A 21,389-nucleotide genomic window follows, 5' to 3' on the forward strand; every position below is an offset into this window, starting at 1 on the left:
CTACATATGAGAAAATACCACAGTTCAGCTTTAAACAAGTGTTTTCAACAAGAGGAGCAGATCAGGTGGCAGGTAGAACTGCTATCTCATTGGACTTAAATCTTTAAAACTACTGACTTCTCACTAACTACAAATCATTGTATATAAATTAATCCATTTTTTGCATTCATAAAAGCAGTTAAGTATTTCTGAGTCCACAAAATGTTAGTTTTAACATGCAACTAGCCAGCCAAACTGCTTCATGTAGTGGTTTCCATTTCCAAGATGGCCAACAGGTCTTCAATATATTTATGCAACATCATCACATTACCAAAACATTCCTGTTCAGTATCTTGCAACATACCCTCAGAAAATTTCAGGGCGAAAATTCTCATTCATAGAGCAGAGAAACTTTCCAAGCATTTTTAACCGATATTTTGTCCTCTCTATGTTTAAGCTTTAGAATTTTTATAGCCCAGTCCTGAGGCCTGACAGCCATTTCTACTCTGCCATCAATGAAACTGTTCAAAGGCAGCATCAGGAAGACTCAAAGACTGATTTCACAGATCATTGGTCCAGGCAGCGTTTGTAAACTGCTGACCCAAAACCATGGAGAATTGCTAGGGCCTTGTGGATCGAACGGAGACTTACAGCTTGCTAGAGAATTTAACTTGATTTAAAACCTGAGGTTAGCCTGTCAAGTTTTTCTAAAAAAAAAAACTTCTAAAAGAGTTCATTCTAAATGAGTCATATTAGCCCACACAAGCAAATCAGCACATTGTTCTGATTTCCCCTCCCTCAAAATGCATCGTGTTCTCTCAGTACAATACCACTGCACAAATAATTCAGGACCTGCCAAAAGCTACCACCAAGCTCTAATTACAGCAGTTCTATTCTGTATATTCTTAAATCAAACAAAAAGTAAATCAGCCTGCGAAAAAACAGCCAGTACTTCAAAATCTCCAGTGCAGATTAAGAAATCAATCTCTGCAATAGAGTATTAGCCAGAACAGCCTGTTTCAGAACCTCAGTGCAGAAAGAGCCCCATTTTCTTGCTGCAAGATTGGTGCACATCTGAAAACAGGTACGCATAAGAAACAGTGAAAAGCACCAATTAATTTCACCAAGATACTTTAACGCAGATCATTGCTACTAAATGTTTCAGACAACATAATGGTATTTCCACTTTGTCTTTTTGGCTGCGGTTTCAAACCGATTCACCTCCACAAGTGAGAATGTTTGCCTTGTCAAAGTTTTTGCCACAGTCAGCATTCTGTTGAGAATACTATGCCCTATTTTATATTTCAGCATATTTTACAGAAAAATTAAGAAAAATTATGGGTGCATGTGCATGTCATTCTGCCAATCATTCTCATTTTATCAAGCCTTAGTCTTGACCTGACAATACCAAAAAGACTTGAACGCATTTTCCTGTTTTTGCAGGCAGCCTGTGTGATCCCTTGTCACAAATGATGGAAAAAGCGATCTTGAGGTCAATGACAAAATTTGTAAAAGTGAAGCTTCCTTACTTAAAAAGTATTTACTCCATCTCTAACTTGGGAGTTTTAAGGCAGGCTCTTCCATTCCCTAAAACCAGCAAAAACCTATTTACTCCAGGTGCTCTTCTCCTATCTTCAAATTAAAATTTCTGATTAAAACAATCAGAACACTAAGCAACTAACTAAGCATCATCCCAGTTTCCAGGTTTTTCCCTGTTGCCGAACAATACAGAAATTAATTCCAAAGATTACTCCCAAATCATGTGCTAACTTTAAGTATTCACCCATGAGAAAAGTACATACTCCATCAGCAGGTTTGACTGTGAGCTTCTGATATGCAGGGTAGCTCTTCCAACTCAGAGAGAGAAATATTTAACTAGCAAAAAACCCTATGGTTACTCTGAACAGACCATAACACATGACCCAGCATGTGCTTTGACAGCAAGTTAAACGAGAAAGATGACAATACTACAGAGTTACAAAACCAAAACATAACAGTGCCAGGATAAGCCTCTAGAAATACACTTTGGGATATAAAGCCATAAATCTTTACCATTTGAACTAAAGACTTCAAGCTCTTAGAAGCAGTAACCTAACTGAGCCTAACTGCTGAGGTAAAAAGACATACCCATATTGTATTATGGCAACTAAATAAATATTTACCACAGCTGTTTTCAAAAGGCTTGGTTAGCAAACTGAGCAAGACTATGAGAGTGTTCTGGGTCATCTTCTAAACACTGGAATAATTGACTTCAGGCAAGCTTTTAGTTCTCTTCTTCATTAAATCAGTGAATTATGCAGTTTTGGGTTTTGATTGGAGCTGAAAAAGCCATTTCACTCTGCTGTCTATCTGCTTCCAAGGTACAGACAGCCGAGATGCTCATTAAACATTCCTCAACTAGCACTTTAAAGGCAAGAAATTTTAGCAAACTGAAGTCAGACCAAATTTCTGGAAAGAGATGGGAACTTTAGTCACACTCCCGGGACAGTGAAATGCTAGGTTCATAGGCTGCTATGAGGAGTTTTTAAATCACTGTTCCCTTCTACCACAATACTCTGCAGATAAAAACGGACTCTTCCTGGAAGATGAATGTAACTGGAGATTTAACACTACTTCCTAAAACAGCACTGATAGCTCCTTCGACACAAATATGTCTGTAAGATACACATATACATGTCCAGACAAATTTGAGCTCAGACACACAGTTCTCAGTATAAAAAGAAAAAAAAACTTCTCTGAGTGAAAATTTGCAGAATGTATTTCTTCCCAACAACACTAAACAGTCGATTTTGAGATAGAAATCTTTTCTTGACCTGTGGATTTTAGAGCAACATAGTGTAGAATGATCCCATCTGTCCAAAATCTTCATGGCCAAACCTATTTACAATCAGACAGTCCTCTTCAACTATCAACAGAAATTATATACCTTAACTTTCACAAATACTAAAATGGATCTGTTAGTAACCATTTTCTACAAAATATACATATACATGAAAGATATGAATTAGCAGAAGTTGGTGCGTGGAAGCAGCAGAACTGACTAGTTTGGAGAGCCAAGCAACAAAATAAGCCACAGCTCAAAACTCTTTCTTCAGTTCAAGCACTCCCCTCCCCCAAAAAAGGCAAACTCTTTTCTAAGTCATCACCTTTTTGCCAGACTCCAAAGTAGGTGCTTCAGCTCCAAGTTTGCTTTGTCTACTAGCCTCTAACTCTGAAGTAAAAGAAGAAATTAAGCAGAGAAAATGAGTAATGTGGACAAATGTTCCAAAACCTAACAGCTTCCACAGTTTGTGCCAATATTTTCTCAGGAAGTTATAATTTTATACAGAGCAAATTCCAACGATTTTGAATTGTAAAAGTACGAAATAAAATTTTTTCTACTCAAAAGACTGCACATTTAAGCCTCCCATACGAACTGTGGGGAACCACAGGTCTTACAGAGCTAGAAGACAGGAAAACCTCTCAGGTTTCACAAGGGCTACAAGCAGCAAATACTTCACTAAAACCAAAATAAAAAACCCGAGGTCATGCTAAGAACTTTAAAAACGTAACATCTATGTAATAAAAAGCACAAAGCTCAAGAGAGTTGCTCATCTGAAAAATATGCAAAAAAACCTTTCAGAAAGACACATTTTTTTCCAACACTTCTTAAAGAGGCAGAAGAGATTATGTCCCCTCTATTTTCACATTGTGTACAGCTTTTCCAAAAGGAAATGCTTATTACAGGCCCTAGCACACCCTGCAAAACAGTGCAGAAGTGTTAGAGTTGCACCAATTAGCAAAGCAGCATTTAAAAACATTGTTATCTTGACAATGAGAAATCTTCACTTTTCTCTCTCATGGAAAAAGAAAGGTGGACTTATGTTTGGTTTCCCCCTCCCCTTATACTAAAGGCTAGATTTCTGATTTTTCAGGTACTGCTCAATTAATTTCAAGAATCCTATCCCTTTTGCTCTCTGCATATTTTCTGTTCTTAAATGACACTGTCACATATATCCAAGGATAGGAAAGTGATGAGTTAATGTGATGTATAGAGTGCGTTCCTTATCAGCCCGAGAAAGGTGCCTTGTGAAGATATGATTGTCCATTCTCCTTGTACATTTTATGCTCTTGGAATACAAATTGAGGTTTAGTTCATCTCTCAAACTAATGAACAGTTTCTTTTTTGTGATTTGACAGCTCTCCCTTCTAAACTAGACCATAAAACCACTGCCAAGAAGCAAGCGAGCATGTTCAAGAAAAACGGTTAAGAGGTATAGATTGATGACTGCAGATGCACCTGTGAGACAGCAAGCCCCATACTGATTAGTCCTAGAAGGACACAGGAGTTGCCCAGGCTTTTAACTGTCCACTGGAAATCTTTTTTCAGAAGTCTTAAGAAGATTATGCAGGCAGGGCAAGTACTTTACTGTGCGTCATCCAGTGAACTTACATATACCTAATACACATTTATCTTCCCTGCAGAACAATTACCCCTGAAACTTCTGGGAGAGCTCATGAAAAAACAGTGATGGAAAAGAAACCTTGAACCATGTGGAAAAATCAAATAAGTTAAAAGTAGCTGGGATCTACAGATTTAAAATACCTAAGTTACAAACATTTCATAAACTGGCAGGAGAAATCCAAATGAAAATTACAAGAAACCATCTACTGCCTCATGTTCACAAAAAGGGAAGAAAAACTTTTAAAGTTATAACCAAAACTGTTCCTGTATCACTTGAAATACAAATTTGAATGGACAAGCATCTTGCTCGTTACAAGCAAGAGACAAATCCAAGATGCCACTCTGCTGTACAGAGATTGACTCCAATATGAGACTGCTGATGAATGCTCCTTTATGACGTATACACTAAAAACACTACAATTCTACGATTTTTGGGAAAGCACAGCATACATTTGTTTAAAAACTGATACTGATTTTTAGTTATTTCATTTGTTCAGTTTTTTTTTTATCCACAGCTCAGCATTTGCGCTCAGCACAACCACTGCAACTATGAACCAACACTGGCTTCTTTTTCCAATATATTTTCAACTTTTTTTTGTGATTCTTATTTGATGGAAAAAGTAAACCAACTCTTTTAGCCAACACAACATAAAAAAATTTCAGTGTGTTATCCATCTGACACCATTTCAGAGACTACTGGCTGAACTTATAACCCCCTCTCAGTAAGCAGTGCTTGCCACTGAAGACAAACATTATTCATTATATGGATTCATATTTCCTCCTGCATTCTACAGATTTCATTTTGTTTGGATGTTTAACAACTTTTATATGGAGGCACCCAAAGTCAGCTTTCCATGTAGACAGACCGTGACTTAATATGCAAAGAATTGCAGGTACTCATCTCCAGGGGGGAAAAAACCATTCTGTAACACTTGAAATCTAAGAATCTAATTTCCACTCATATTTAAATGCCGTTGCTTTGGTATTTCATCTGTTTACTGTTATTTCCCATATGAATTATTAGTGTATGCATGAACCTTCCATCAAGTGCCCTGGCAGTTGCGTAGGAATGTTTTAGAAAATACTGTTACACAGGCTTTTCCATAATCTCTGTAGGGGGCTGAGCAGAACCCCCTGATAACCCGTGCTGGTTATCTTTTTCAACACGTTTTCTATATAACAGTGTTTCTCAGACTACAAATTTGGCTTCAAAAGGTCTGTCCCTTGCTATCTCCATTGTTCAGGAATAGCTCTGTTGATTTACACTGATAAACAAAGATAATGTACAACCATAAGCAATGCAGTCAATCTGCAAAGGACAGAGTAGGAAAAAAGCCTGCAATGTTATCACCATTATGCACTACAAAGAAAAATTACAGCCTTGTAAGAAAACAAAAAAGAGGGAGTGAGAACTGGGCTTTTTTTTTTTTTTGAAGGCACCACTTCTTGCTTTTTGCAATATTATGCAATCTAACAGGATTTCCACCACTGTATTTAAAGAATGTATTTACTGAATACCATACTGATGCTGACTGGCAATACCAATCAGTAAGGAACCTGACTCAGCTGCCCTCTTTGAAAGCAACTGCACAAACAAGCAAAACAATCAAACACTTCTCACATTCCAACACACAGAAAAACAGAGATAATTACACAGAACATAGGAGAACTCACCATGACTAAAGCTCCAGTGCAGCTGAGGAATCTCGGTGTAACTGCTTTGCAATCTCACCTTAAACCTGCAAACCTGTCACAGGAGGTTTTTCATGGCAACTGTTACTAACAGTATCTCTCTACCAACTGCTAAAACAGGTACTTTACATAGCAGAGTGCAACACTCCTTCTGATGTACCAGTTTCTGAACAACCCCCCTAAAAGAATCACCTTTGGAAGAGCTTTGCTCCCACTGTAAGATGATAAGTGGGTGAACTTGTAAGGAACCACCAACCAGCACCCTACCTGCCAAGAGGTTCATGGAGCAAGATGACAATTACAATACCGCAGTCGGAACCAATACAGATTACAGGGTGAATGAAATGTACTTTACGCTCTGCCTGTACCGACATTTCCTCTACCAGGGATACTGCCTTTGCTGTACAAAAAATACATACCAGGCAAAATTCATAGGCACAGGAGCACTTCTAGCTTCAGCAAGCTTTGTCCTAACATGCCTTCATTTTCTGCTCTTCCCAAGCAAACTTTTCAGCCAGAGACAGCGACCTTTAAACATGAGGCTACCTCATTTTAAGAAGGCATGCCGTAATACTTTCAAAATGTTGCTGTTACAATCGAAGTATACGTTACTGACAGCTTCATTGGCAGCAGAGCAGGTCCGATACCTTCTTGCTAATAATCTGATATCGGATACCTTTAAACAACCAAATTTAAAAAAAAAACAACACAGTATGAAAATACAATTTTACAGATATGAAGCTCTAAAATAGGCAACATTTATGTCTTGGATGCATATTTAACACCAAGTTCAGTGAGTTGTTCCACTGACTACAACAGACTGCAAACTGTTGCACAATCAAAGGATATGTAACTGATCACACTGAGAGTCTTCATGTGCCCCACATTCTCTACACTTATACTATGAGTTATCTCCTCACTCCTAAAATCCAAGAATGTCTACAGTTTACAGTACAAAAGCAATTAAATAAACTATCTTCTCCAAAGATCATTCCAAACAGTAGGAGTCACACTCCTTAACCATGTGGTTACAGACTTAAAGTTTGAGACTGGAGAATATTGTGCAACCTGTTTTTAAGCAAAACTACCCAATCTAGATGAGGAAGGCAGAGGAGGACCATTAGCAAGGCTTAAAGTAAATGGAAAAACAATTACACAGTGTGTCTTACTCCTCCATGGAAAACTCCTATACTAATATTTATTCTCTCTGAGCTTGTATATATTTACATTAAACTTCAAAGTTTATTAAAGCAATATTGATGTAATTCTGAGCCTTTACAGAGAGAATCAGTGCTTTTAAGGGGATCCCAAACAGAGTCAGGGGTTACTCTGCAGAAGACAGTTAGGGGCTAATACAAGGTAGAGAGAAAGGCAAAACATGCCTAAGAAAAAAAGTGCTAGAAGACTTAGAGTTACACTAGGACAGTTTCAACTCAAGAGCTACAGGATTTTTAATTGTCTCCACTACTGTCACACACATGTTTTTGAATTTGCTGGCCAATTGGGGGGGGGGGGGGGGGGGAGATTATAGTATTTTTCCTTTTTTAAACAGTTCTTCCTTCCTCTTTCCACATTAAAAAAGCCCACAGAAAGGACACCAACAAGTATAAAAGCAAAACCGTGATACTCACTAAGAGGCTATTTGGCAGCAGAGTCAACAGCGAGAGCATCTGTGATATGTACAGAGACTTACAGTGAGAGGGAATATACATGAAGTCCATGTAGAATGATGTCTATATTTGTTCATGTTTATAGCATACACTGAAATGTCTTTTAAATGTGTATGAAGGTTTTTCTGACACTAAGAGCCTCAAAGCTGTAAGACTGAAGATAAACACACACACATGCAGAATTTATATCTTTTATACTACACACTGCCTTCCTCCTTTGGTGAGCTTTGTAGAGAGGCCTGTATAAACACAGGCATCTATCCAAGAAAGAACATTTTAGCATTGAGATCTGCACTCATTTATTAGTTTTACAAAAACATTTAAGGTCAAACTGTGCATGTATCACTCAATAGCTTCCTATAGAATCTCTATCAAATAATACAATAATCCAAATCTGCCTAAGCGCCAATAAGGTCGTGTTTGGCAAATTACGTGCTAGTAGCAATATTTTCTGAAATAGCACTAACTTTATGAAGTCAGTGATTTTATTTTTCAGCACCACACTGAACTGGTGTCTCAGACAAGACGTTACTAAAACAAGTATTGCTAGAAGCTTACAGTGCTTAGCCTGGCATGATTTTTATCCATTTGTTTATTGTGATTTCAAAAACTTTGCTAAGAATGTCTCCCGTGGTCAACAGTGACAGCATTAAGATGGTTGAGTGTTTTTCAGCATTTATGTTCAAGTGCATGTAAGGTTTTTTAACTGAAACATCACTCAAGTAAAATGTGAGATAAAGTCTACAAATGGAAAGTTTCAAAAAATGTCTTTCCCAGGGAATATTTATACTTTTTTGCACTTTAAAAGGATAAAATAATTTTTTCCCTACATTGAGCATTTCATTTCATGTGGAAATTAAACATCCCCTGCTCTAAAAGCTGGCAACTAAGAAAGACTCCTGAGCAAGAACCATGATTCTGAAGGCATTTTGAGGCAGAGATAACAAATACTTCTTACACATTGTATTTACACATCTTTTAAACACATCTGTTTGGCAATCCAAGTGCAGATGTGCAATAACATCATTGTAATTTTTATTACGGCTACTATAATTCATGCAAAAGCATCTCAATTAAGGCCAGGCCCATATACAGCAGGTATGAGTAGCGAGCCTGCCAAAGGACCTACTATTTGGAGATTTTTCCAAGTACTCACACAAAAAGAAAGCTAGTCAGGCAGGGTGACAATTTTCCCCAGGATCAAAGATGTTAAAAAAAAAAAAATCAGTTACAGATTGATTACCAAATACTTCTCCAAGTGGTGCAGTTTAAAAATGATTTTGTACTCCTTCTGCACAGCAATCTGTGATTAAAGGGAGGAGAGAAATGGTGAAGTAGGCTCCATAAGCATTCTGAAATTCTGTTGTTCTTGGTGTCAACTGAACAGACAAACCCAAAAAACATTTCTGGTAAAGCTGTTTTATAGCTCAGTGAGTTAACATAGTAACTTTTGTAACAGCTGATGAGGTCCCACAAGAAAATCAATTTAAAGAAAGTGACCTCAGAGCTACACCCACTGTGTAGTTTTCCTCTACCCACATTTTCAACAATCAAGCAATCTCAGATCAACTCAGTCCACTTAGAGAGATACGGGGAAAGAAATTGCTTTAGTGACTCAGCCACTTATCTATCTTAGGAAAAAGGAAGACAAAATTTCTCACATGGTTGATTATTTCTGCTTACAATTTGGAAAACCCAAAAGAAAACACACAGTCTACAATACACCACAATTTATTGAAATTGCTGTTTAAATATTGGACAAATAATTAGAATTGTTACGAAGTAGAACAGAGTCATTTGTCCTTGTCATTAACACTGCAGAAATACTAAAGCTCTCACATGCTTCTCAGTGTATACCATTTACTCGTTCCACTTCATCCTGCTTTAAAATAGTGAAAGTCTGCTAGCATGTCTTATTCCAGTTTGCAGTCTGTATTTTTCCACTCTAAATTTAAAACTGTACGGTAATGGAAATTCTACATTCTTGTGCTGATACACATGAAACAAAGAAAGTATTTCAGCCTTAGGCAATGTAAATCCCAGTGCAATGCTCAGTCCTTAAACAGTGGTCTTGTGTGGGAACACAGAAGGGTGGGAGAACACAGAAGGGTGGGAGAACACAGAAGGGTGGGAGAACACAGAAGGGTGGGAGAACACAGAAGGGTGGGAGAACACAGAAGGGTGGGAGAACACAGAAGGGTGGGACAGCTGGTAATACCAATCAAAACTCTGCAGACAAGGCCTCTGTACCAGTCTATCCCAAGTAACGCCATCACAGAAAGCGGCATCACGCTCCATCAACCCTTTCTGGTGTTAGCATGCAGAGTCCAAAGCCACTTCTGTGGCTGTGGACTGTGGCCATGCATCTCCTCCTCCAAAATCCATGTTACTTTACATACACACAGAGTGGATTTTGTCTCACTGGTGATTTTTGGCTGCCACTAACAGGCAGTAAACACTACATATGGCTTGCCAATAACTTGACATTATTTCTTTGAACTTTGCCTCAACTAATAAACAAAAAAACATTTTACAGATTACGATTTTTTGTATCATAACTAAGTTAAACCATCTGGAGTTATCACATTTTAACAGCAGAAGGATAAAGTTTTATTTTCAGTTTCCCTGTGTCAGGGGTTTTCTTTACTATCTCTTTTCACGTGCCATGCACTCACAATGTTCGCATCACCAGTGCTTTTCACAAATGCAACACTATCTCCTCGTGATACCCATGTCATTTGCATTTCAATATTCTGCCCACAGCCCAGTGTCAGCTATGACACACTGACTACACGGGAGGGAGCAGCTCGGCAGGATTCCTCAGGAGCTGCAGCAGCACAGGAAGTGGGAACAGCGTGGAAGCTGGCAGGAGACAGACCTCATCTCTGATCCGTACCTAGAAATCCCCAGTTTAAATGTTTTGAGCTCTCTTTTCAAGGGCTGGGGAAAAGACGGCCTAACAACCATACATACAGAAAAAAAGAAAGGACTACTGAGTTAACACCACCTGAAATCCCATCGCATCAGGAAGCAACCAGAACAAGAAAGCAGTGACAAGGACTAAAGCTGCAGAACCCTTCAGAGAAAAGGGGAAAGAAAACATGGGCAACTAGCGGAGATAAGAGTGTCTAATTCTAAACCGGGATGAGGGGCAGCGCTAGGAAAAAGGGAAACCTAACAGTAAACAGGAAAAAGGAAAGTAGAGACATAGGAGCGCAAATTCAGGAACAAGGTAGAGAAAAGAAAACATGTTGCAACTTGTTAACTTACAGTAAGCTTTTCACATACGTATTTTTCCTACCATGATGCAGAAGGTTAACAGTGACTACCAATGTCCGTGACCCTAATTAATAACTTTGAATAGTTATCTTCATATTCTGCTATCCTGTTTAGGCAAGAAAACATTTAGGAGCCATTTAGCCAAACAGCATCCCCCCTGTTATTTTTCTTTATGTGATTGATTCTGACCAATTCCTTTATTTGGAAAGTAAATAGAAAAGAACACGTATTTTGGTAAATCTGTTTGCAAATAGATTTTCTAAAGAGCTGAAAAGCCAGAAACACAAGTTACCTAAAGTTGAAATGGTATTTTGTCTCTTTGCTCTCTCTTCCGCTGAAGCAACCGTAAGACTTATTAATACATAGGGAATGCTGCTGTTTCAAAATAACTGCATACTTATTTACATGGTTAACGTATGTTCCAAAACAGAAGGAAATGCAAATCTTGTATCCATGAGCCATGCTTGCTCGTTTCCACACGCATGCAGCAGGGTGAAAGTGCCTACCGGCAGGAAGGGCAGGCAGGAAAGGCTGCTGGCTCCTGGCTCTGCAGCTGGTACCTCCTGTCAGGCTCGGGAATCACGACCTACCTGCCGCTGCTGTTCAGGCGAGGAAGAGACATTCCAGCCAAACACAACAACCCAATAAAGTCATTTAGGAAGTCTGTGAATTAAATTATCTATGTGAGATAGCCTAACAACAAGGTAAATCCATCACGAAACGAATACGTAAGATTAATTATGGAAAGTTAATCATGGAAAAATTAGTAATTCGCTTCTTGTGTACTTCTACATTTCAGAGAACGGAATGCAGCTTTCCCGAAAACACGCTGGAGCAGTAGCTCTGCCAGAAGATGCTTCATCTGGATAAATCATCTTAGCTGCTTTACAGACAAAACCTTTTAAGCCAGTGAGAAACTAGATTGAGACCTCTAACTAGTCAAGACGACCAAATAAAAATATCCACAAGTATTTCCTGCTCTGCTACACCACTGGAATCAAACTGTCTAGATGAGGTTGTAAGTCAACCAGAAGTCACACGGAATTAAACGTCTCTAATTTGTAACAAAGGTAGTTGTTCAGCTGCAGATTTTATACAAGTTTAAGCAAACTTTATAACTATGGAACCTAATTATTGGAACTCCATAAAGCCTTGGCTCCTAGAACAACTTTGCGTTCTTTCCTTCCTGTCTCTGTATCTTGTGTATTATTTCTTCTCCAAATATCCGAGAATAAAGTGCTTTAGCAGACATCAGACAGCCTTCAAACCACAACAAAGGTGAAAAACTTTGGAGCCCCGTATGAAGTGCTTAAAGAAGAACGAAAGCCAAGCTCTACAAAATAAAACGGCAAGGAGCTAAAGTCAACAGAAATTACGTTCTCCGAGAAAAGACCCCTGTGGAATTCGAGGTCAGGGATCCACCACGGGCAACGCTCCTCCTCGCTGTCCTCACCTACGAGCAGCCTGGCCACTCCGTGTTAGATGGCAGCGGACTGATAAGTAAAGTAAGCACCGCAACGGATTTACACCGTGTCGCTGCCTGTCCCAACGCAAACCCCTGCCCTTCCAGCCTAGCCCCAACTTCACCCGCAATAAAAACAGGCGCGCAGACCGACCCACCCAAAAGTCCAAAATAACCTTGAAAAGGAAGCACCCAAAGCCTGACAGGCGGGCGGACGGACGCGCTAACACGTAAAGCCTTTTACGCCGGGAGTACGCAGTCATAACGGAGCGGGGACACAGCCCCGGCCGGGACAGCACCCACCCGCCGCCTACAGCGGCTTTCCCGTCGTGAAATTCCTCGAAGGTGCCAGCTCCGAGGCGGCCCGGCGCTCCCCGGCAGGCTCGGGCACAGCATACTCCAGCGCAGGATCACGTCACCCAGCTCTCAGCCGAGGTATGGGCAGGAGCAAGCGCCCTTCGCCGCCGCGGGCCCCGGGGGCCCAATGCCGCACGGCTGCCAGACCCTTCCGGGCGCAGCGACCGAGGAGCAGCCACCGGCGGGACCCCCTCGGGGGGAGCGGGCAGGCGGGGGGAGCGGGCAGGCGGGGGGAGCGGGCAGGCGGGGGGAGCGGGCAGGCGGGGGGAGCGGGCAGGCGGGGGGAGCGGGCAGGCGGGGGGAGCGGGCAGGCGGGGGGAGCGGGCAGGCGGGGGGAGCGGGCAGGCGGGGGGAGCGGGCAGGCGGGGGGAGCGGGCAGGCGGGGGGAGCGGGCAGCCGTTCCCCTCACGTCGCGCCCCCCCCCCCCTCTCAGCCCGCCCAGGGCCTCGCTGAGGAAACCCGAGCCGCCCGCGCGGGCAGGGCGCGAGGCGGCCGCCGTCCCCCGGCCTCCCCTCACAGCGAGAGGTGCCACCACCCCCTTTCCGCCCAGCGGGCTCGGACCGGCCCCTCACCTGGCATGGGGCTCCCCGGTCCTTCCCGCGGGCGGGGGGCAAGGGGAGGGGGTGAAGCGGAGGCGGCAGCTGCTCCCAGAAAGCTCCCTCAGGGCCGGCTTCGCGGCCGCCGGGCCCCGGCGAGGAATCGACTGCCAGGACGGGGCTGCAACCGCCGCGCCCGCGCGCAACAACTAACTCCGCGCGCCGCCGGCCGCGGCCCGGCCCCGCCCCCGAGGAGGGGGGACCCTCTCCCCCGACCGTGCGGCAAGGCCGCCTATTGGCTGGCGGGGAGCGAAGGGGCGGGGCGCCACCACGGGTGGTGCGAGGCCCGCCGCCGCCGGGTGGGCGGGGTCGGTAGGGGAAGACTACAACTCCCGGCGTGCCTCGCGCCCCGCGCGCCCCCCCTGGCCCTTTAAAACCGTTCCGTGTGTCTGCGCGCGCAGCAGTATAGCGTGCTTCCGCCTGAGGGCAGAAAGTAGTTCCCGGTGCGTTGTTTGATCTCCCGCTCCGCACCCCGCGCAGCTGGGCGAGGCGGGGCGGTGCGTGCTCCCGGCCCGGCCGCGGGTTCCTCTGAGGGGTTCCTCTTGGGGGGGGGTGGGGGGGTGGAGAGGGCCGCGGTGAGGCGAGAGCGGACAGATCCGGGCGGGAGCGGTGGTGCGGCCGTGCGCGTGAAGGAGGCGGGAGCGGCTGGGCGGGCTGAGGGGAGCGAGCTCCGCCGGGCGCCCCCGCGGGAGAGCTGCAGCCGGCAGGTCAGTCGGGAGGGCTGGGCCCCGCTCCTCGCCCGGGACAGGGGGTCGGCGGGCGTCCCGCTCCCGCCGCGCTGGGCAGAGGCCCCCTCCGCGGCCGGCCTTCCCCAGCGGCTGGGCCTGGCGGGCTTCGCCGCCGGCCTCCCTCCCTCCCCGCGCCGGCCACTTGCTGGCTGGGGCCCTGCTGGGGGGGGGGGGAGGGGGGGGGGGTGTCACCGTTGGGTGAGTGGGAAGAGCTGGGTGAGGGTCTGGGCGCTTGGCTGTGTTCTTCCCTATAACCCTTATCTCTTCCCGCAAAGCAGTAAGAGATGGTAATATCTGATGGGGCCTTCGTTCTATTTGTTTATTGTTTCGTTATGTTCGCTTATTGTTCCTTTGTCAAGCAGGTCATTTGTCATAGCGTGGTTTACTGGTGCTTCTTGCCAGTAATAGGCTTTCATGTTCACTTGCCTGTTCCTGAGGAACTCAAGTCTGTTATGGTTGAGGTGGCAAAAAAAGCCCCAAGCCTAGAACTGAAAACACTGGAGCCATGTGCCTGGTGAGGTACCTTTGGTTCAAGTCCCCTGAAATACCGGCACTGGAGTGAAATGGCCTGGAGCCCGGTGGAACTGAGGAGTGCTGTTGTGGTGCTGGGCCTTTCAGGAGAGCTGGGAGCAGATGTTGTAGCTGGCTGTTGGAGGCATCAAAGGAAAGAACCCTAAAATCAACTTGTGAGTGAGAATGTTTGGTGTCGCTTGGTGTTAACTTAGTGGTATCTAGGCAAATGAGGGAAGGCAGGACAAACAAATCCTCTTTCTTATTCAGTGGGGAAAAAACGAAAATCCTCTTCACAGAGAAAGGGAGCTTCTGCTTTCTAGAGAAGTGGCCTCCAATTTTTGTTGCCTGTGCATGCTTATCGTTAAAAAAAGCTTTTTAGCATGCACCCCCAATATATGTAGATTTATTGATTTATAAATTATATACAGGTACTCCTGTCCTGATATATACATTATAAGTAAAAAATAGGAATTAAGAAAGGGTAAGATAAAGATGAAATAAACACTATTTTAAAATACTATTTACTGATGTTACAAAAAATGTTTTCTTCCCACACCTCAGTGGATTGTCTTGTGTGTGTGGCCCACTTTATAGACCACTGTTCTAGAGCGCTTCGGTTTCAAAATTTGGTTAGGACTGCTCTCTTCTAAGCAAATAGAATCTGGTTATCAGGTCAGTGCTGGTGCCATTACAGGGGAATCTTTTTCATTGGTTTACAGTTATTGCCTTTTTCAGCGCATAAAGTCTTGTTCGATCTTCGAAAACATCATTCTGTCCTGTGGAAAGTTAGTTGTGTAGGTGGACCAAGGTTGGCCAAGGCCACATAGTGACAGAACTGGACTCAAGAATTTGGGGGAACTGTGATCTAGCAAGTTTATGCTTGTTGTTCTGGAGTGATCATTCCTAATTTTGTAAAAATATAAACATAACCAGCTGTTGAAAACAATTTATTTTCATGACCTGTTTTTTCGTTGTGTTTTTTTGTGGTTTTTTTTTTTTTTTTTAAATCCAGGCCATATGTGTAGTGATACACACTATCTGGTATTTGAAGATATTAGTGAAATCCTGTTTTATGTTTTTTGTTTTCTCACACACCTACATTATATGCTTGTTAGAAGGCATGAGATACTCTGCATTTGTAGAACTATACCAGTCACTGGCAAATACTGTAACTTTGGAGTGCAGGAAATTGAGGGAAAGTGACTAATTTTTTTTTTTTTTTTTGTCCTTAGAAGCCTGGCATGTCTGGAAATAGAAGTTGAGTTGAGATCTAGGTTTAGTAACGGTGGCTAAAGCAGAGTATTCAGATCAGTCTTAAACTTCTGAAGTTAGCTTTTGTATAGGACACTAGCAGTTCTCAAAAAATGAAAACTGAAGGTTGTGTGATCTAACCCCATCATCTTGATTGTAAATTGAATAATTTTTTCCTTTGGTTGCTCATGATGAGGCACATAGAGGGTAACATGACAGGTACACCTTTTATGGGTCAGGAAGGAAGGGAATCTTCTTTCTTTAGCACCTGAGAACAGGGTTCAAATCTTAAATGTGTACCTGACTGTTAAGAGATGGCTATAACAAATTCTGGTACTTTGCAATAAACCAGTCAAGAGGAGAGAGATTCTTACTGTCTTCCATCATCTTTTCTTGCAGGACATCTTCCCTTGACAAGCCCAGGTTTTCTGTGTCTGATGGCCAGGGTCTGTGCAGAGGACTGAGAGGACTTGCTGACTTCATGGTGCTGCTAGATTTCTGAATGTAAGCAGTGACTGTGAGCTGTGGTTTTGCTTTGTACCCGCATCAAAAAAGTTATTCTTAGTATCAGAGCACAGGAACTGAGAAAATTGTGAACTAATGTGTTCAAGTTAACTTTGTAAGCTGTTTTTGTTAGTGCATCTTTTCACAATGTGTTTAAATAAAGGGTCACTTAGTGTCAAGGTGTGCCCAATTAGCAAGACACACCTCCCCTGCCAAAGCAAGCTTAGCCTTCCCTAGTAAGTGCTTCTCTTTCTTTGAATAGGATTTATTTTATGGCCAGTTCTTGGATGAGGTTTTTCTCAGGTTTACCACTGACTGGGACGAAGGTTATAGGCAAATCTAGAGCAAGTTTCACTAAAACAAGCTGATATAGGTTTCTGAATTCTTGCTCTACCTCCTGCCCACTCCAGGCTGTGGCTGAAAAACTTAAGGACTCTCACTGTTACTGAAGCACACGTAGAGCTGTGTTGGTTTTTTAGAGTGTTGTGGCATGTACTGTGAAACAGAGTACAGATGAAGAGGCTGCACTTACACTAATGGGGATACTCTTCTGATAATGATCTGTGAGAGAGAAGGGTAACTCAAGGCAACATGTGTGTACAATTTCTAGGACAGTAGGTGAATGAAGAAAGGTCTTTTTTTGTTTTTGTGAGTTGTTCATGTACCCTAATAAAATGCTCTTTCCAGCTATAATTTCATTGGCTTTGGAGAGCTCCCCAAACTGGGTTGCTTTCTGCATTCTTTTAAGCTTTTTAAATTTTTTTTCACTTCCATGATTTCCCCTAGAAAGGGGGGGAGGGGGGAAATTTCTTGCATTCATGGGAGTTGTTAAGCTGCAATTCTTTTTAAGAGATGAAGTATAGTGGATAAAACCACTTCAACAGTAAGTGTTCACTAGGTATGAAATTGCTAAGAACAGTTTGCTTTCAGAAACCGCTATTTTTTTTTCCCCGGTGGATTTGTTCGTGAAAGCAGCCAAGGCTAGTTGGTGTCAATTTGAAATATACAGTGCAAGTGGTAGCTGAAACTTTTATTAGTAATGTAGGTCAGCCTCCATTGGCAAGCTCTGTGATGCTGGCTGTGTTGTATTGTTGTCTGACTGCAGAACTGGCTTGTTCCTTTACCAGTGGCATCAGTAGCGCAGCCATTGGCTCAGACAGCAGCTCTTAGTTTTTACTATGTGTAGCCTGATACTGGTCTTGTCTAGAGTTTTGAGGGCAAGACAACTGGATCAGGGTTTGTACACACACTGCCAGTGTTACTCCCAGTGGTACAGGCTGGGTGGTAAGCAATTTAAAACAGACTAGCCATGTAATAGTCACTTCTGTAATGGGTTTGTTGGGATGTATCTGTTAAAGCTTTTTGTATGCAAGTTAATCCCACAGAGGGTTAATTCTTATTAAAGGAATAACTTGCAGTGTTCCTGCCTATCTAGTAGGGACAAACCTGAGACTGGTGTTTTATTTCTGAAAGGCTAGTTAGTAACAGTTTGATGAGAATAGCTTTTGGTGAGTTGCAGCTGGAGCTAGTTTTGAATGACTGTGTGTGTCTGGGAGAAATCTTCAGGGGGAACAAAACTAATGACGGTGGAATAATGGAATACTTCAAAGTTCTAAATCTGTTAGGAAATCTTCCTTGTTCTGTGACCTTACTCTTTCAAATGCTGATGCAACTTTGAAGTAAACTGGTCTTTCAGAAATGACAGGAAACTAGATTTTTTTTTTTTAATAGTAAATGTGTTAAATGGAGGCTATGCTAAGGAGTCTTCGAAGAGGCTTATTAATGATTCTGATCCTAGAAACAAATGGTCCTACTGTCCTTTGCAGACTTAGGGCAGTAGGTGACTTTGATTTCAGTCCATACATCTTACGTGGCATACAATGAATAGCAAAATAAATCTTATACTTCACTGTTTCTGAAATTCTTCTGATTTGGATTGTTCGTGCTGTTTCTTCAGTAAAAGGAAATCTAGGACTTTGGTATGTGTCTTTTGGGCATTATGGCTGGGATAAGTAATTGGCTGAGTAGCTGACACCCTTAGCCTGTAGTTCAAAAAAACTGTGATAGCATCAGAATGGGAAGAGTTGTTTTAGTCAAAAGACTGACTGGTATGAAGTTTTGTTACTCATGACAACAATGTGCGAAGCACATAAGAGAATGAAGGTAGTGAAAGTGTCAGTTATTTATTAAATTGAAAAGACTTAAGACCGACAGAGTTTATTTCTGAACACTTTTTCCACTTTTTTTCCTTCTGCTAGCTAGTGCAGAACACAGAGGATTGCTTGGCCATTTAGTGAATCACCAGGGGAAAGGCTACTTCTATTGTTGTGTTCAAATATGAAAAGATAAATTCATAGCTTTAATTGTACAGTGGTGTCTGAGGGTTTCATGACAGCCCAAAGAAACTCTCAACAGTGTTCTTAATCGCCCTTCAAAATATTTGTTGTCTATGAAACTTGCTAGGACTTTAAGTAGGTGGTGGTGTATATGGTTTGTGCTTTTGGCTTGAGGGTGTCGTTCTGAAGGAGCTCGAGCCAGTGAATCTTTGGTGCTGTTGCCCTCTGATGCTAGTGCTCATGCGCGTTTTTGGCAAACTGTTTCAAAGAGCTTATGAGATGAAAACTTTTTTTATATATCTGCTAAGTTAGTTCAAGGACTTGGACAAGTTCAAAACCAAACAGTTTGCGTGAACAGCATTGTATGCGTGGGTGAAGTGAGTGTGGCTGGTTGTGAAGAAGACTGGGAGTAATGAGATGGAAAAGCAGTAAGACCCGTGGTTTGACTGTAACATCAAACTGTACGATGTATGAAATCGAGGGAGTACTCAACCTTAGCTGCTCTGGATCCATACTGATACAATAAACAGTTGCTGAAAGGCCGATTTTGTTCCTTTTCTTTATCCCGATGCTTATCTGATTATGCAGCAGTTCAGGGGATGCTGCTGTCAGGAGGGGGCATTGCTCTGCTTCCACTTTAGCCCCCTGAACCAGCTTGCTGCATTTGTGTGCACCACTTCTGACTCAAGAGAAACAGGCACGCGGCTTATGGGAGGAAGAGGACGGTCCCCTTAGATGCCACTAGCTGTGATGTTAAGTTAGACTGGACTGGGTAACTACCTACTTGGATGGTACAACTCTTACCTGGCTTGTCCCCTGGATGTGGTAGATGTCCCAGCAAGGGAGGAAATGAGAGAGATTTGGGGATTTTTTTTGAAAAATAAGCTTAATAGATACTAAGGAATATTTTTTTATTATTATGGTGGGACCTAAATATGCACAGAAGCCTGCAGTACGGTTGCTTGCTTTAGTTGGATGTGTTCTCGGACAGTCTTAACCAAATGGCACTTAGAGAAGATCTGGCTTAGCTATGTCTGTTCTGTAGTTCCTTTTATTTCAGGAAAGTACTATCCCATGAATTAGTATTTGTTGTGGATTTTTGTATTTGTTACTTAAGAAAAAATTTGTTTCTCTTGGAATTCCCTTGGCTGCTGTTTCAAAGCATTGGACATAAGATGGTGTGTTGTTTTCTAACTTTGGAGTACAATTTGCTGAAAACAAGTAATTGGCAGGACATGACTAATACAAATGAACTTTTTTTCGAAGAGTGAACTGCCTTTGTCATTTGTGTAAGAATAGGCTAAGAAGTCATCTGAGGCTTATGACTCTGGGGCCATAACTATTTGTTGATCAAAGGCTGAATTTCTGAAGTGATGGAGTTTAGTGCTGCATAGTAGTGTTCAAAACGTACTGTGCCTGACAATATATGGAAAGGGACAGCGTCAGTCTCCATAGTTGGCAAAGCAGTGGAGAGCTGTGGCAAAACACATTCTGGTAATAGTATGAGACTATACAACAGAGAAAACAGAAAACAGATCAACAGCAAGCAAAGTACTGAAAACTATAAACTGTGAATCATCTTTCACACTTTTAAGTCTGGAGTTTGCTAACATCACAGTTCTGTCAAGAAGACTTGGGGGTGGGGGGATAAGTTCCCAGGACAGGATAAATGGCACACAAAGACAAGAGAAGAAAGCTTGGAGTACATTTTCATTTTGCCTTTTTTTTTTTTTAAACTGGCATTCTAAACCTTTTGCCTTAGTCCAGTGCTGCTCTCATGTCCCACTTTTCCACAGCTTGCTTAAAAAATAAGCATAATTCCTTGTTTGCATTTTCACTTACCCAGCACATCAACAAAGACATCTTCTGATACCTAAAGGATTAAAAAAAATTGTTAAAAGATATTGCATTAAAGCTATCATATCTTCAAATGCACAAGCATCTTGTTGGCATATCTCATTAAGCACAAATTCTGTAGGATTTCTAGAGCAGAAGAGCAAATCTTCACAGTCTCCGAAAGTCTTGAACTGTATAGGCATATTAGAATGCTCTTATTTCTCCTTCAGGATGTATATGTTAAAGATCAGGTTTTACATTAGTTCTTGCTGCCAGGAGCTGAATGTTTGTGATTGTCTCAACAAAGGAGGCCTCTAAAACAGGAGCTGAAGGTTTGTGATTCAAAACAGAGTACCAAAGCAGCGGTGAACTGGGAGAAATTTGGATAACTTAGTGGAGGCAGTGTAGCATTAGAAGACAGAAAGTGCTCCTTGTTAGAGCATAAACTTTGCCAGTGCGAAACTGAATGACAACCACAGGAAAAAGGTGTTCTTCATGTGTGCCTGGTTAGCAGTGTAGTTATGTAAAAAAAGTGGCAGAGCAGGGTTTTCCAGTGCTGACATCTAGTCAGTTACTCTCATAGGTAACCATACTAAACTCTTCTGGAGCAGATTTCTGGCTCGGGGTGCGTTTACTGCAGTATGCTTTAGCTGGTGTTGCACATGACTCATGCTGCTGATGAAATGGAATTGGAATAACCAATGTTTGACTAAATCTTCTCTGTTTCAATATGTGGGAAGTA

General features: G+C 42.3%; 2 protein-coding genes across 27 annotated transcripts in view; one reads left to right on the forward strand and one right to left on the reverse strand.

The window, feature by feature from the left end:
- PEAK1 (pseudopodium enriched atypical kinase 1) overlaps window positions 1-13,656 on the reverse strand; it is a 124,218-nt gene extending 110,562 nt beyond the window's left edge. For 8 of the 11 annotated variants that reach the window (XM_075431610.1, XM_075431612.1, XM_075431609.1 and 5 more), the window contains exon 1: window positions 13,456-13,656. The gene's annotated coding sequence lies outside the window, so the exon portion shown is untranslated. Of the gene's footprint in view, window positions 1-11,654; window positions 11,677-12,702; window positions 12,774-12,829; window positions 12,942-13,455 lie in introns of those variants that run through there. The other 3 variants (XM_075431616.1, XM_075431615.1, XM_075431618.1) reach the window with 3 other exon arrangements.
- Window positions 13,657-13,899: 243 nt separating this feature from the next.
- Window positions 13,900-21,389, forward strand: part of HMG20A (high mobility group 20A) — a 44,477-nt gene continuing 36,987 nt past the window's right edge. For 9 of the 16 annotated variants that reach the window (XM_075431621.1, XM_075431639.1, XM_075431620.1 and 6 more), the window contains exons 1-2: window positions 14,082-14,186; window positions 16,371-16,475. The gene's annotated coding sequence lies outside the window, so the exon portion shown is untranslated. The other 7 variants (XM_075431622.1, XM_075431624.1, XM_075431623.1 and 4 more) reach the window with 7 other exon arrangements.

Source organism: Opisthocomus hoazin, chromosome 10 (genome assembly GCF_030867145.1).
Source record: "Opisthocomus hoazin isolate bOpiHoa1 chromosome 10, bOpiHoa1.hap1, whole genome shotgun sequence".
In the NCBI taxonomy this organism is placed as follows: domain Eukaryota; kingdom Metazoa; phylum Chordata; class Aves; order Opisthocomiformes; family Opisthocomidae; genus Opisthocomus; species Opisthocomus hoazin.